Below are 14,011 nucleotides of genomic sequence, written 5' to 3'. Positions count from 1 at the left end.
TTAGATATGATCAATAATTCTTTCTCATGCCGGGTCCGCAGTTCAGCTTTTCGGAAAGACTGTGAACTTGGCCAAAGCTGCAGCTCTGATTCATATGGTTTGTATTCCTGTCTGGATTATGAAAAGGACCCTGGAGGACACACTGCCATAGAGACCCTCTTTCGTTTTCACAGACATATTCATATTAACGGCACAGCTATATGTCCGCGTACATCTATTGAGATGAGTCGCCCCCTGCCATGATCACAGGAGGAAGGCACTCCACCTCATTTTGTGACCCCTCTGTATATGAATGGAAAATACTTATCTATACTTCTTCTGAGCCGGCGACATATTTGCACAGCTGTATCGGTGCTTATAAGAGGATAGGTTAAATTAGTCTTTCAAGTGTGTTGTGAAACTAGACTGGATCCTCTGACATAAGGCCGGGTTTGTAAAGGATGTAGGGTAAGGAAAGTTCAATGTGGAAAACAATGAGAAATCCTTTAGACAATATATGGATGGCTGTTCTTTTGTGCTTGATGATTCTCTATCCATCATGAAGAGAAAAGCGTGGTATATTAAGGTTTGCTCATTAAGTATCACTTAGGTATTAATCACTTTTCGTAAACTACTTAGGGCTAAGTGTTGGGTTTAGCGGTAACACTTTATTTTACACTACCTCAATACATTGTACCCAACAAAATTTAGTACAATGTGCTATGTAACAATGTGTAATAACTTGTACCGATGCAGTACATGCGCAATGGAATAAGACGTAAGACCCTTAGGGTTTGTCTTATTACATTATATACCACCAACATACTGAAGGGTAGTGTAAAATGAATAAGCATATTATAAGACTTGTTCTTCTCCTCTGCTCCGTTTCATTCATACTGGCTTGGCGGTTTAATTGTGATTGCATAACATCACTTTTGAATGAAATAAATAAATAAAATGAAAAAAATAAAAATGGAAATTATGCATGGCCTATTAGTATAGTTGTTGATAATTGTATGATGAGCAGCTTATCAATATCTTTACAAGCATTAGCTTTTTATATAGCCTACAAATGCTTATTAATACCTTATAAATACTTATCATGCACCCCTTAAAGGTGCACAACGCAAGTCTCTGAGTTTTCGCAGAACTATGCCCCCTTTGGCGAAAAGCGGAACTGCACTCAGAGTTGTGCACGCTCCTGGACCACACGCACGCTTGCACGAGCACGAGCCGATCAGAACCAAAGGAGAGTCATTCGTGATTGCACAAATCTTTTGTTGAGAGTCGTAATGTCTTCAGAGGTAAGAAAATTATACGTTATTTTGAATTATGTGAAAGGATTTTGCATTTCAGTTAAACAACATTAATTTTTCAGAGGAAAAACGGGGTTAGGAGAAAGGTAAAAATAATAATAATAATAATCCCATTTCTACCCGTTTTGTGTGTTCACTGATGATTGGATTATAATTGTAATGCGTTCATGAATAATATAAATTATTACTTTGTATAAGCTAAAAAATAATAATCAGTGAGTGACACACCAAATACCTTATTAGTTGGTCAACAAAGTAGACTGAAATATAACGCTACCATCTTAGCTAACACAGCCTGATCCTCCGAATATTTGTGGGGGTTTAGCTTGTTTTATTGATCTGCTTAGTAGCATATTCCAACAGCAATATATTCTTATTAGACAGTAATTTGAAATACATGTATCTGTGAAATGTGCAAATACTTTTCAACTACTGTCCCAGGGCAGGGTATGTAGCTGCCAAAAGTCACTAGTTTATACATTTAGAAGAGAAAAAAAGGCTCCCTATACACATAACATGGAATTAATTCACACAGTACAAGATCATATTAGCTGGGAAATAGAAAGTGCATGGGCCGGTAGTTATGCAGTTCAGAAGCAAACTTGATGTAGACGAATAGTTATTTGTTTTGGAAAAAGTCAGCCTGCTGTACAATATGAGGGAAGTAAAATAAGCACCCCTTTTATCATTGTATTTCTTTCCTGCGATGTGTAGAATACAGCATGTATGTTATCACAATAACAAAATATTGTTTTCCCTTTAGAATTCCAGCTCGGGTCATTTTGATGTTCTTGTGGAGAGAAGTGGCAGCAGTGCAGGGCAGAGCAGACGGGGAGAACACGAGGAAGACCAAGGGGGGAGGCAGAAGAATCTTGCTCAATCATGTGCACGATTGATCAGTGAGGACAGAAAATGATCCTGACCCTTTTGGCATTTATGTTGACTGTAAAGAAGCACCATTCAGGCAATAAACAAGCTGTGAGCACATGAGAAAATATGTCCACGAATTAGGGAAGAAAAGGCTTTATTGTAAATATGTTGTTCCATGTTTGTAAAAAATAAATATATATGCACTGCTTATGTTTCACTTGGAGTTTGTTCAGGGAGCTGATGGCATCTAGAAAAACAAAACATGATTTTTAGCAATTAGAACAAATATGTTTTTATGGAACAGATGACAGACATGCATTGTAAAAGAATGAAAAATGAACATACCTGCCCTCTGTGGACACGTGACTGCACCAGATCAGCTACAGGAGGGGGCACAAGGCCAGACAGGGGTCATATGTTCGGAAGCTTCGTTTTCTTGGGGGAGTCCTGCAGACTGAAGTCGTATTCGTAGAATTTTTGTCTGCAGGTCAGGGATGTCACTGTAGTCTTCGGCCCGGTCTGTGACTTCTTGCAGTACAGTCGTTTTTGTCTGCACAACAATTTATATGACATAAGTTCTCAAAACATGCGTTATATAGGGAAGTCATAAAGCGATCACTTACGACACATGGCCTTTGTTGTTGACATGCACCGGTCGGTGGTCATGGTGGTCGTGGCCGTCGTCTGTCCCGGCTTCATATGAAGAGGCAGATCCCGGGCGTAGGACCTCTCTTTCCTTACTTTTATCACCCAAACACCCATGGACTCCACCATGTCAGTGGAGTGCACCTCACCACACACCCTACAATACAAAAATAAACCTCTATAATGTAATAGTAGAAGCAACATTGACATCTACTACTACAGTACTTTACTTTACATACATTTTCAATGATCAGACTCACCATAAACTCCTCTGTTGTTTGCATGTTGACAAGCAATAGAATTACAATATCTTTTATCCAGCCAAGTATTGTTTTATGTCGCGACATCACCCAGGCCTGTTGAACAAGTTCAAATTTTAAATTCATGTTTCATTACTACATGTCACTCTCACATGAAAACCATGTCACTTACAGCATAAAGTCTCTCAGTGAGATGCTTTGCAGCCAGACGTGGAGGGAATGGGAAACGCCCTCTCGTTGATTCTCTCCTTGTAATAAAACACAAACACTGCATTAGAAAATGCCCATCACTATCTCAAATACAGAAAATATTCTGATTTACAAATGAAAAAAAAAAGGCCAGAGACAAAGCACATAAACCACTGAATTACCTGGAGAGTCCATTTGTCCGTCAGCTAAAATAGAAACACAGATGCATGTCAGTTATTAGAGAATTTGCAAATATCTGCAGTTTATAACTTACCAAGGCCAACAACACTGTTTTTAGTCTGTAAAGGGTTTATAATGGCAGCCCTCTTCTCTGTCCACAACTCCCTTACAGCTGGTAGGCAGTAGAAATGATGCATCCCATAGTAGAAGATGCACCATTCTCATGTTTATTATTTGAAGAGGTTATGGCTGTTCCACATCCACATCTTGTGTCCGTGTGGGCAAACTATGCAGATATATATGCAGAAGTATTACAAATGCACCTACATTATATTACAATACATCCTGTTCATAACTTTTTTTAAAACACTACAGACATTTAGTACTCACCAAGTCTACTATAACTGCAGTCCATGAGGCTTCCTCAAGCCCAATGATGGGAAGTTCATCCAACTGATTCTGCACTGAACCACCAGGGCTGTGTAACAAAAACATACACACTTTATTCACACCTTTACAAGGAAAAGACAGCAGGAACTGCATTACAAACATACCACAAAGACACAGGGCGACATAATCAGAGACATGTGTGTCTGTGGCCAGTTCTCGCTCAAACTCTGTCCTGTGCACAAGAAAACATACAATATCTTAGCCAACAAAATGCACATCAGTAAATTATTGACCCCAAACGAAGTAAAGACTGGAAGACATTATCATTATTACGGTATTATTATTTATTAGCAATTCACACCATCTAAACCAGGACCAACTCAGGACTAACTCAGGACTACACCAGGTCTGAACTAGGTCTAGACATAAACCAGGTCCAAAGTAGGAGTAAACAATGACTAACATTTATATGGGTGGCGTGCGCTCTTCACAAATAATTTATCAGAATCGTGTACACAGCAACAGCCACGTTAGCCTGTCAAGTAACATTTTTGTACCACGTTTCTGGGAACAATTGACTGATTTTCCCCCAAAAGAAAACATATCAGACAAAGTTGAGTCTTAGGTCGGTGTGTTGGTCAAGGACATGAGCACCGTTTAGCATTTAGCATCATTTTGAAGATGTGAGTGAAACGTAAAAGGCTCCCGGTAAACCAAACACTAAAACATAGTGTTAATCTTTTATGTTATGTTTCATGATGTACGATTGATCTGAAGTAAACTCCACGTTTGTGAACCTGCTCATTGACAATGGCAATAAAACCAATTCTGACCGTACATTTAGCGAAGCAAACGCGTAGCATTACACATGTTACGCATCGTCATTTGTTGACATAGATCTACCGTATCAGACATGTATTAGACATTAGAGACTGTGTCTTACCCTTAGTTGTAGTAAGAAGAAAGCAGCTGAGGTCCGGGTGAGCCCGAGAGCGGACCGGAGGTAGTTTGTCCGATGTTGACTCGTCTCTGCGGCGCCTGTTTGACTCCAAACTGCCCCTTTTCGGTCACACTAGACAAAGTTTTTATCTTCTTTATCGTACGTTGAGTTTGCGTTTGCGTTTGGGATCAACAAGTGTCCGGTCTCTTACAATCCACACTCTACTTTCGCAAAAGTCGCGGAGTTGTCTTCGCTGATGCGGATAATGGCGGAGAATCCACAAACTCCCCAGAGCCAGGTGCGCGTGAACGCGCATGACGTCACGCCCAGGCTCAAAACCTTAAGATTCCGTCCCGAATCCCTCTTATTTATTTTACTGCACAGGATTATAGGGACGAGTGCAGTGATCAGAGAGGAGCTCAATCAGCACATCAGGCAATTGTTTAAACATGTATGGGTGAGAAAACGGTTATTTTTAACATTTAGAGTTGCGCATAGCACCTTTAAAGGGGCTATACCTGATTTATTTTCTAGCTATGGAATGAAAATTGTTTTGTCTTCCTTAAGTATATTGTAAACTCAGACATTTTATAAAGTATTCTAATTATAAGCATTTGCATCAATTTCATGAACTTGGAGGCTGGATTTCTAGCATTCTTGAAAGTGACCCTGAAAAGTTAAGGAAATGTTAAGAATTGGGATGCTACAAATATGTTAGGAAGATTAGGGATGAGTTTGCACCCCCACCAACATGTCAATTTAGTGGCTTCCTTTTTCATTGTTTGAAATGAAAAAAACAGGTATAGGGCCTTTAACATGAAGTATCTATTTAGTCTATTTTACATAATAACTATCAACAGGCCCCAGACCTAATTAAATTGTGGCCGGTGAGTATACAAATGACCAATTATCAAACAAGCCCTGATGTCGAAAATAATGAGTAATCATCATGTATGTTTCCACATCGCCAGCCATTGACCATTGACCATTATTATTCACACAATTTACCAGAACCAAGATTTTGGACTAATCCAAGGGTGCCCACACTTTTTTTTCTTTTTTCTTCCCTCGAGGGCCTCATATTGAAATGTAGACTGCAATGAGGGCCACAGATTGTTGGTCAGTGCAGTCAAACATTGAACTAAGTTCATTTAAGAGAGGTTTAAACCAAGCCTTTATTTAAGCTTGGAACCATTATGCCAGCTCAGTCTGTTTTTGGCCCCCAAGCCACACTTTGGGCACCCCTGAATTTCTGAAACCCAAATGTATGTGCATAATAAGTCATCTGTACATTCGTCATAATTATCTCACATATGGTTTGTACTGTTTGTTGCTCAGTATTGCTATTTGTCATCTTATATTATACATTTTCCATTTCCCACATTATCCACATTTGATTATTATGTATATTTTTGCAGATTTCCCTCGCTCCAGTGCCTAATGCTCTATTTCTACCTCAGCCTAAACCCTCTCAAACCAAATGCTCAGATGTAACACTTTTGTACTGCTATTGGCCATATTGTGTATTTTAAATATTGTATCCGTGTCTGCCATATTGAGACGGTAGCGCCTTTGGCCATGTTGTTATTTTAAAACATCTGTGTCTTTCTGCTGCTGCCTTTGTCGGGCCCGCTGGTGTCTGCCAACAGTTTCCACGTCGCATCCCCCCTTCTATCTACCAACATTCGTCTCTTCATCTGAGGATTTATCTTCAAACTACCATACTGCTACTGCAATAAATTGGTGTGAAGCCAATTAATACGTGAAAAAAACCCACACACACAAGGCAACCAAACTGGCTCGAGCAACAGAAATGTCCTTGAGATCAGCGACAAAGCGCAGACAGCAGCATTGGATGAGGATATGATGTGGATATGTTTCTGATCATATGGGTGGAAGTGAACATCTGACTATGCAAGTCAAGCCAAACAAACCAGACCAGTACAGAGGAGGCCCATGGACATGAAACTAAAGTGAGATCACAGGAGTGTAGATAGATGACCAATTATCAAGCGGTGAACAGCCAAAGCTCCAAGGGGCTGACATCCGTGAGCTGTGTGCATATCCCCGTCCTGCCCTTTCACTGCCGCTTTAAAAGACCGGGGTTGCTCTCTGCACTGGCTCCCCTCAGGAGATGGGTCACTTCCTCCTAAAAGGTTAGTCTCTGTCACTCCAGGGAACATGAGACAGCTGCTGGTGGTCTCGATTTGAATTAGTGATACTACAGTGCTGGGCAATAGGAACAACAGCAATTTCACGTGGATGTACGAACAGTGAATATGATTTAAAGGGATGTTTCAGGATTTTGGATATAGGGCCTCATTTCGTAGTTATCCGTAGTGTTGTTGATTTCTGGAGATATTCTTGAGATATGTTTTCTTTTTAATTCATGCAGTCTTTGAAGAGTTTAGTGGCGCTAGGCTAGTGCTAGGCTGGCACATTTCTACGGCATCAGCTAGCCTGCATTAAAAACAGTCTCACCCGCTACAAAAAATCACTTATAACGGCAACCATATACATGTCTGTGTCAATTTTTGAAATATCACTGACCATGCATTACATGAATTGTCGTATTTTGAGAGACTATTTTCCAGCAGATCACTCCGCCGCTAAGTAGCTTACATTCACGAAGCTGATGATGCTCAAATATAAGTTATTTTAAAATGCCAAATGGTTCTATCGACACAAACATTTATATCGTTTGTCTGGGGTTATAAGTGATTTGCCTCAGGTGCACTGTGGATTGGGTCAGACTGTTTTTAATGCAGGCTAATGCGCTAGCCTAGCACTAGCCTAGCACTAGCCTAGCACTAGCGCCACAAAACTCTTCAAATATAAGGACTGCATGAATTTAAAAAGAGAAAAAATCGCCAGAAATGAACAACACTATGGATAACTAGGAAATGAGGCCCTATGTCAAAAGTCCTGAAATATCCCTTTAATGTGGTCAGAGAGAGAAAAATGTCAGAAAAGGATGTGCATGATCATCCTCTTAGTTGATATCTCAGCAAAATAAACACTTTTTTTTTCTTGTCCATGTGAGTAAATGTGTTCTCTATTTGTGACTCATCCTTTAATGCCTCACAGATTTCCAGCCAGTATCTAGTATTTACCTTGAGCCCTATTTGTATGTTGTTTTTATTGTAGTGGTTATTGTAAAGTGTGTCCACAGAAGGGATACTTATGCAAATAGGACAAACCATAGGGGAAATATTACAGACTTCCAGAAGCTGAAAGACAAGACAAATGGGGGCAAAGCACATCATGAGGCGTTAGTAAGCTGGTTGGTGGTCGTAATTTTAGAATTAACCTAGTTAGAAATGCAGTTTGTGTTGCTGTGTTAAGCATGGCATGTTTTGTAAGCAAAGGCTACTTATAATTAAATGAATGCATTTCTCTTTGCATTTTTCATTATCCTGTTGTTACCTTCACAAGCCTTTGAGAGACTCGAGGCCGGCACTGTTTTGCTGTAAGTAAACAAATAGCACATGAAAGCCTGTGAATAAATCTGCCATGACAATGGATAACCATGCTGCTATCTAGTATTGATCCAAGCCTGAAAGAGTATCTCAGCACAAGCCTCGTCGATACGCTTTGGGTTGTGGTCAGTAAAATGCTGAACTGTTAAATTTAGCAGCGTTTAGCCCCTGCCTTGAGAGCACGCCGTAGCCTCAAGTTAAAATAATTTGTACAGAATCAGCGTCGTTGAAACTCTCTCCACTTGACTGGTTATGAATCTAGTGAGTACAAATTAATTCCATAACACAACCCCTGGTAAAATAATAGGCTGCAAACAACGTAAAGCCTCACACTGAGGAAAATATGGAGCTCCAATAATGAGCCAATCAATTACTTGGATCTGCTCTGGTGACAGTTGGCTCTTACATTCTGCACAAGCCGCCGCAAAATGTCACTGGTGTTTCTGTTTTTCCTGAAAGATTCCAGCGCCAACCCGCAGCCTCCCAAAAACAGCCCGGGAGGAAAGGCGAAGCTCACAACTCGCGCACAGAAAGCAGGAAAGCAAGAAGTACAACATCCGAGAAGAAAGAAGTGCAACCAATTATTCTATCACCCAGAGGCCCGTACAGAAGGTGAGGGATTGGCGAAGGCAGGTGATTAGTTTTAAGTGTCAGATGATTGGCCAGTAAACTTTGCACTTAGAGAACTAACACAAGAGCAAATGGAAGGAAAACTCATTTTCCCAGGGAAAAACTTCCGCAAAATGTTAAAAAGCTCTACCAAATAAGAAAATGTGCATCCTGCTGGAGTGGAAAATTTGATCAGTTTGTTTGTTAGAGTTCTAAATGGTCTACCAGGTGCTTGGAAAAACAGTGTGAATTTGCTATTTTTTCTTTTACCAGTAGCTTATATATTCAGTGCAGCTTTACATTAATCCACAGGCTCTGACAGCATTTGTGTTATTTGTGTTAAAAAAGGGGGCAGATAAACATAAGAATATTATTCTTCCATCTGCTCCTTTCTGATCCTGGAAACGTATAAAACATTAAAAGTGTGAAATGAATGCGGCTTGTTCAGCTTTGCATTATGCATTATCATGAAAAGAATAAACAAAATGAATGAATGTTTTCAATTCTTATTGTAAATTCACTGTAAATTGACATGGCATTTACAGTTTATCTTCTACAGTTTCCTCTATTCGATTTCAGGGATAACAAATGTGACACGAGAATGTGCTGAATATGAGTTTGAAAAACATCTTGAAATCACGCTCCTTTGTAGGCACAACTTGTCAAATTAAGTAGATTTTTATACACCCACAAGCCAAAATAAATGTAAAAACCTTGAAGACACATAACATTTCACCAAAGAAATTATTAATGAAATATAGATTAAAATGCAAGCCTTTATTTTATTACAGATGTTGTATTATTATTATTATTATTGAAAAATAGCTAAACATTGAAACATGTGTCTTCACCTGCCTCCAGCTCGTCTCCATAGAGATGTTGAGTAAAGGCAGCTGAATACAGGCCCGGATCTACGGGGGTGCAAGAGGGTGCATTGCAACCTCGTTTTGAAATGTTTGCACCCTCAGTTTTAATGGCATCACAATTTGTTTGCACCCTTTCGAAACTCAAATGCACCTTCAGTCAGTTTGCTCTGGAGCCGATGCTGGCTGAATATGAGATTTAAAGGAATAGGCCACCGTTTTTACATACTAAGATATGTTCTTAGCTCACTTTAGTCGAGTTAATATATCTCCGTCTGGTCTTTGTCCGCGCGCTCTGTCATGCAAACGGAGCACATACGCAGCCTCTCCCACATGTCACATAGCTCCAAAAAAGCTCACGATAGAAGCTACCAAGCTCTTCCACGTGTTCCCTATTTAAATAAAGTTACGTGAAGTGTTTTCATGCGAAGTATATTTACCCAGAAATGTAGCATGTCGATTTTGTAAGCAAATAAAAAGGGGGACTATATTGTGAGGCGTAATGATACGAGGAGCAAAACGTCCGCGTAGTAACTCCTAAAGACTTCCCCCGCTCACTTCCGTCAATAACCTTTAGGAGTTACTGCGCGGACGTTTTACTCCTCGTATCATTACGCCTCACAATATAGTCCCCCTTTTTATTTGCTTATAAAATCGACATGCTACATTTCTGGGTAAATATACTTCGCATGAAAACACTTCACGTAACTTTATTTAAATAGGGAACACGTGGAAGAGCTTGGTAGCTTCTATCGTGAGCTTTTTTGGAGCTATATGACATGTGGGAGAGGCTGCGTATGTGCTCCGTTTGCCTGGCAGAGCGCACGGACAAAGACCAGACGGGGATATATTAACACGTCTAAAGTGAGGTAAGAACATATCTTAGTATGTAAAAACGGTGGCCTATTCCTTTAAATAGGTTAGGTTGAAATCCATTATTTGATTACCCACTGGCTAGCTGATCATTAGGAGCATGTTTTGTAATGTTGGTAACTTGCCTGGTGAGACAAGAATGACACCCCTCTGTATATTAGTCTGGACCCTACGCCCTGCTTGGCGGATGTGCAATCAGATCCCTTTATTTGCGGTCACGTGTTGTTCGCGAGCAGCGTCACTCTTGGGACGCTCGATAACAATCCATGGAAAGCACACGCCACATGAGAGCTGAGAGCTTTTTTCCAATCAGCGGCAAATGACCAAAAATACTGTACATCGACAGGAGGTGAGTTTCGTGATTCCTAATCCTGTGTGAATATTAATGAGGACCCGCTAATAACACCGCATCAAAGGCACACCTTTGCACATCGCCAATTGGTTACTCCGCCTCCTGTTTGCTTTCGTATGTTCTGCCCTTGACATGAAGTCGATGCCACGGTCACCAGACTCATTCGCAGGTACAGCAGTGAGTCTGGTTTCCAGGCAAGTTAGTAACAAGATTGTGCCTTTAAGTTATCGTTCAGCGATAGATCTGCTGTTCTCAAAAGCAGGAGATCACTCTGACAGAGAGAATATCACTCATTAAGAAAGCATAAATGAATCAAGTGAATATTTAATTGTGATCATGGGCTGTGAGATGAGATCATCAGGACTATTTGCAGGAACAGACTGCACGCCTGAGGCTTACAGTGTTCACACATTGCCGTCTTTAACATTTCATCTCTTGAACCTTCCTCTGTTCTACACGTGACCGCGAATGCGTCACCCTGATCTGCTCACCGCTCAAACTTAAAATGAAAAATCACAACCTGATGTGACACTTTTTTCCCTTCTATCATGAGCTGCTGTGCTTATAGCCTTTGCCAAATGTGTTTCATTTACCAATTTTTAGTTATCATAGGTGTTGTGTTGAAGCCTTGTCTGGGGAAGGACAGACATGCATATTTCATTGCCTTTGTCTGCCCCAATCTCTGAGAGGATTCAATTTTGCGTTTTAGTACACTGCCTTGTATAACTTTACTGTGTTTGTTTCAGATGCACCACACATCCTCAAAGCTATCCCCATCAGTCAGGTTTCCTTTCCAATCGGTGCCCGCTTCATATTGGCCAACATCAGGTTGGAAAAAAAATGTTTTTGTTACTGTAATTGCACTTGACAAACAGCCCGGTGTCTGGAGTAACTGTTTATTGACTTGTCTGTGTGCACAGTGATGTGTGAGAAGCACAAGGTTGTGGCATGCACCTAGGCCCACCCAAGTGCCACCGAGTGAAAACACCAGCATCGATTGACTTTTTTAAGCAGAAGGAAAGTCTAGCAGGCACATAAACATAGGCCCAGTAAGAGAAAAATCAAACACGTGTCACTAGCCTCTCAAAGGAAGGTATGGATTCAATTGTTTGCCTGACCATGTTGCAGTGTTGCATTTGAGAGAATTGTGTATAGTCATCAAGCCACAAGGACACAGTGTTCTTTTTAGTCTGGATCCGAAATTGGTCGAATGGAGATACTTTCGGCACTGTAAGATTTTAAAATGAAAGGATCCAAAATTATGTTCTGGACCAAAAATCATGTAATTTAAATTCGCCATGTTCATAGCTAGACCAGTGGTACGAATCTGTGTTATAAAATGTACAATACTGTATTTTCACACATTTTTTTTATTTAAAGAGGCTAGATGCAAGTTTGCCATTTTATACTCACTACTGCCACCTCAGGTCATACGTGTAACTGCACCTTCTATACTAAGCTCGTGCATGACGGCACTTCGGACCCGAATTAACACCTTTTTGAGTGACAGTGCAGGATTTTAGAGGCAGTTGAGGTGAACAGGTCTGGGCTCATTCTACACATTAGGACATGGCTGGAACATGTAGGGGGAGGAAAATACATTATTTTAACATTTTTAAACTCTGTATAGTCCCTCTAACCATTTGTTATTAGCCAAACTGAAATCATAATTAAAACAACCGAATACTAATCATTTTAACAAATTCAGGCAATGTTAGTTAAAGCAGAACTAAGTAACTCATGCCCCTAGAGGCCATAAGCGCCACTGCAGGTGTCGCAGCATGTTGCGTTTTTTTACTCATTAATTGTTCGTGAGAGTAAGTACTACGCTGACAGAAAAGACGAAGGGAGAGAGGGATATTGTACATCCAATAACACAATGGAGATATTTCTTTTCACTCAAACTTGGCTGTAAAACCTGTTTAAGTGGCGCTAGCCCACGGTTAGCTTTGCCCGTTAGCCTGTTAGCTTCTTCGTCGTGATTTCTGGCCAGAGACGCCAGGGGGATATTAAAGACCCCCCAATCATCCCATTAACACTTGTATTACCCCCAGAGGGACTATGAAAAGGATTTATTAAGGTTAACAAGTTACTTATACTGCTTTAATCAGTTGATACATTTGAAAGAAAGAAACATCCCACTTTAATAAGAATACCAATGTTGTTGTACTTTGTGACATTTAGGATGTCAGGGACCTGCCAGTTGATGCAAGAGCAGAAACTTATAGACTCAATCTACTCACACTGAAACCTAGCCACAATTCGGACCCAGCCATGCCTAATGAAATGCTTTTTTTTCTTTCTGTTTTTTTTAACTGGGAGACGAAGCTGCAGTACCCACAGGCGCAAAGAGAACATGCAAACTTCACCAAGTGGAGCCAGTGGGCTGTAGGATAAGTTGGATCAAAATTCCGCTGCAGTAGTGGTTCATTTGGGGCAAGGCTTCCCAGTGCAAATGTCCATCACTCAGGATTCCGACTTCACTTTTTACTATTCCAAGTCAGGACAAACATAAGCTTAAAAAGCCCCAAAAATCTTGAGGCAGCACAGCAACTGTATTCTTAAGTACAAAATGACTTCAAATATCAAAGATACCCGTACAGCTGATAGTTCAGTGGTTACGGCTACAGCACAAACGGCGGAATACTATACTTTTCACAATGTGGGTTTGAGTTGCAGATCTGTCGTATCGAATAAAGCTATATCAGCTAAAAGGTCCTTTTAGTACATGTGTGTATGTTCATTCCTTAGCCTTGTGTTACATGGTGTTTAGTTGTTTGTTTGCTTTTCTCCAGACTGTACTTTTACTGCATCTCCAACACTGAACAGTCATTCTGAGCGTTGAGTCATAGCACACATCCAGCCTTGGTGGTCCTAATAGATAAAATGCTATATGGCCAGTGCTATATGGCCGCATTTCTATTTGCATGTGTGTATTTGGAGAAGCCTGTCTGAAGCCTCAACTCCATATGTAACTGCAAATTTAAGTGGGCACTTGACAAGGAAAGAGAAGCCCACGCTGACCTCTGATGTCGAGAGCTGTTATTAGTTAGCGCGCCTCAGCAC

The 14,011-nt window shown here is 40.5% G+C and overlaps 1 long non-coding RNA gene across 1 annotated transcript; it reads right to left on the bottom strand.

The window, feature by feature from the left end:
* Nucleotides 1-3,125: 3,125 nt before the first annotated feature.
* LOC306970839 lies at nt 3,126-3,480 on the bottom strand. The gene is made up of 3 exons (XR_013793420.1): nt 3,442-3,480; nt 3,243-3,318; nt 3,126-3,166 (listed from the first exon to the last, which is right to left on the bottom strand). It is a non-coding gene; the product is annotated as an uncharacterized lncRNA (long non-coding RNA).
* Between the last annotated feature and the right edge of the window lie 10,531 nt (nt 3,481-14,011).

This window comes from Gobius niger (assembly GCF_951799975.1).
Source record: "Gobius niger genome assembly, chromosome: 11".
Taxonomy (NCBI): Eukaryota; Metazoa; Chordata; class Actinopteri; order Gobiiformes; family Gobiidae; genus Gobius; species Gobius niger.
This window is presented reverse-complemented; position numbering and strand designations above follow the sequence as displayed.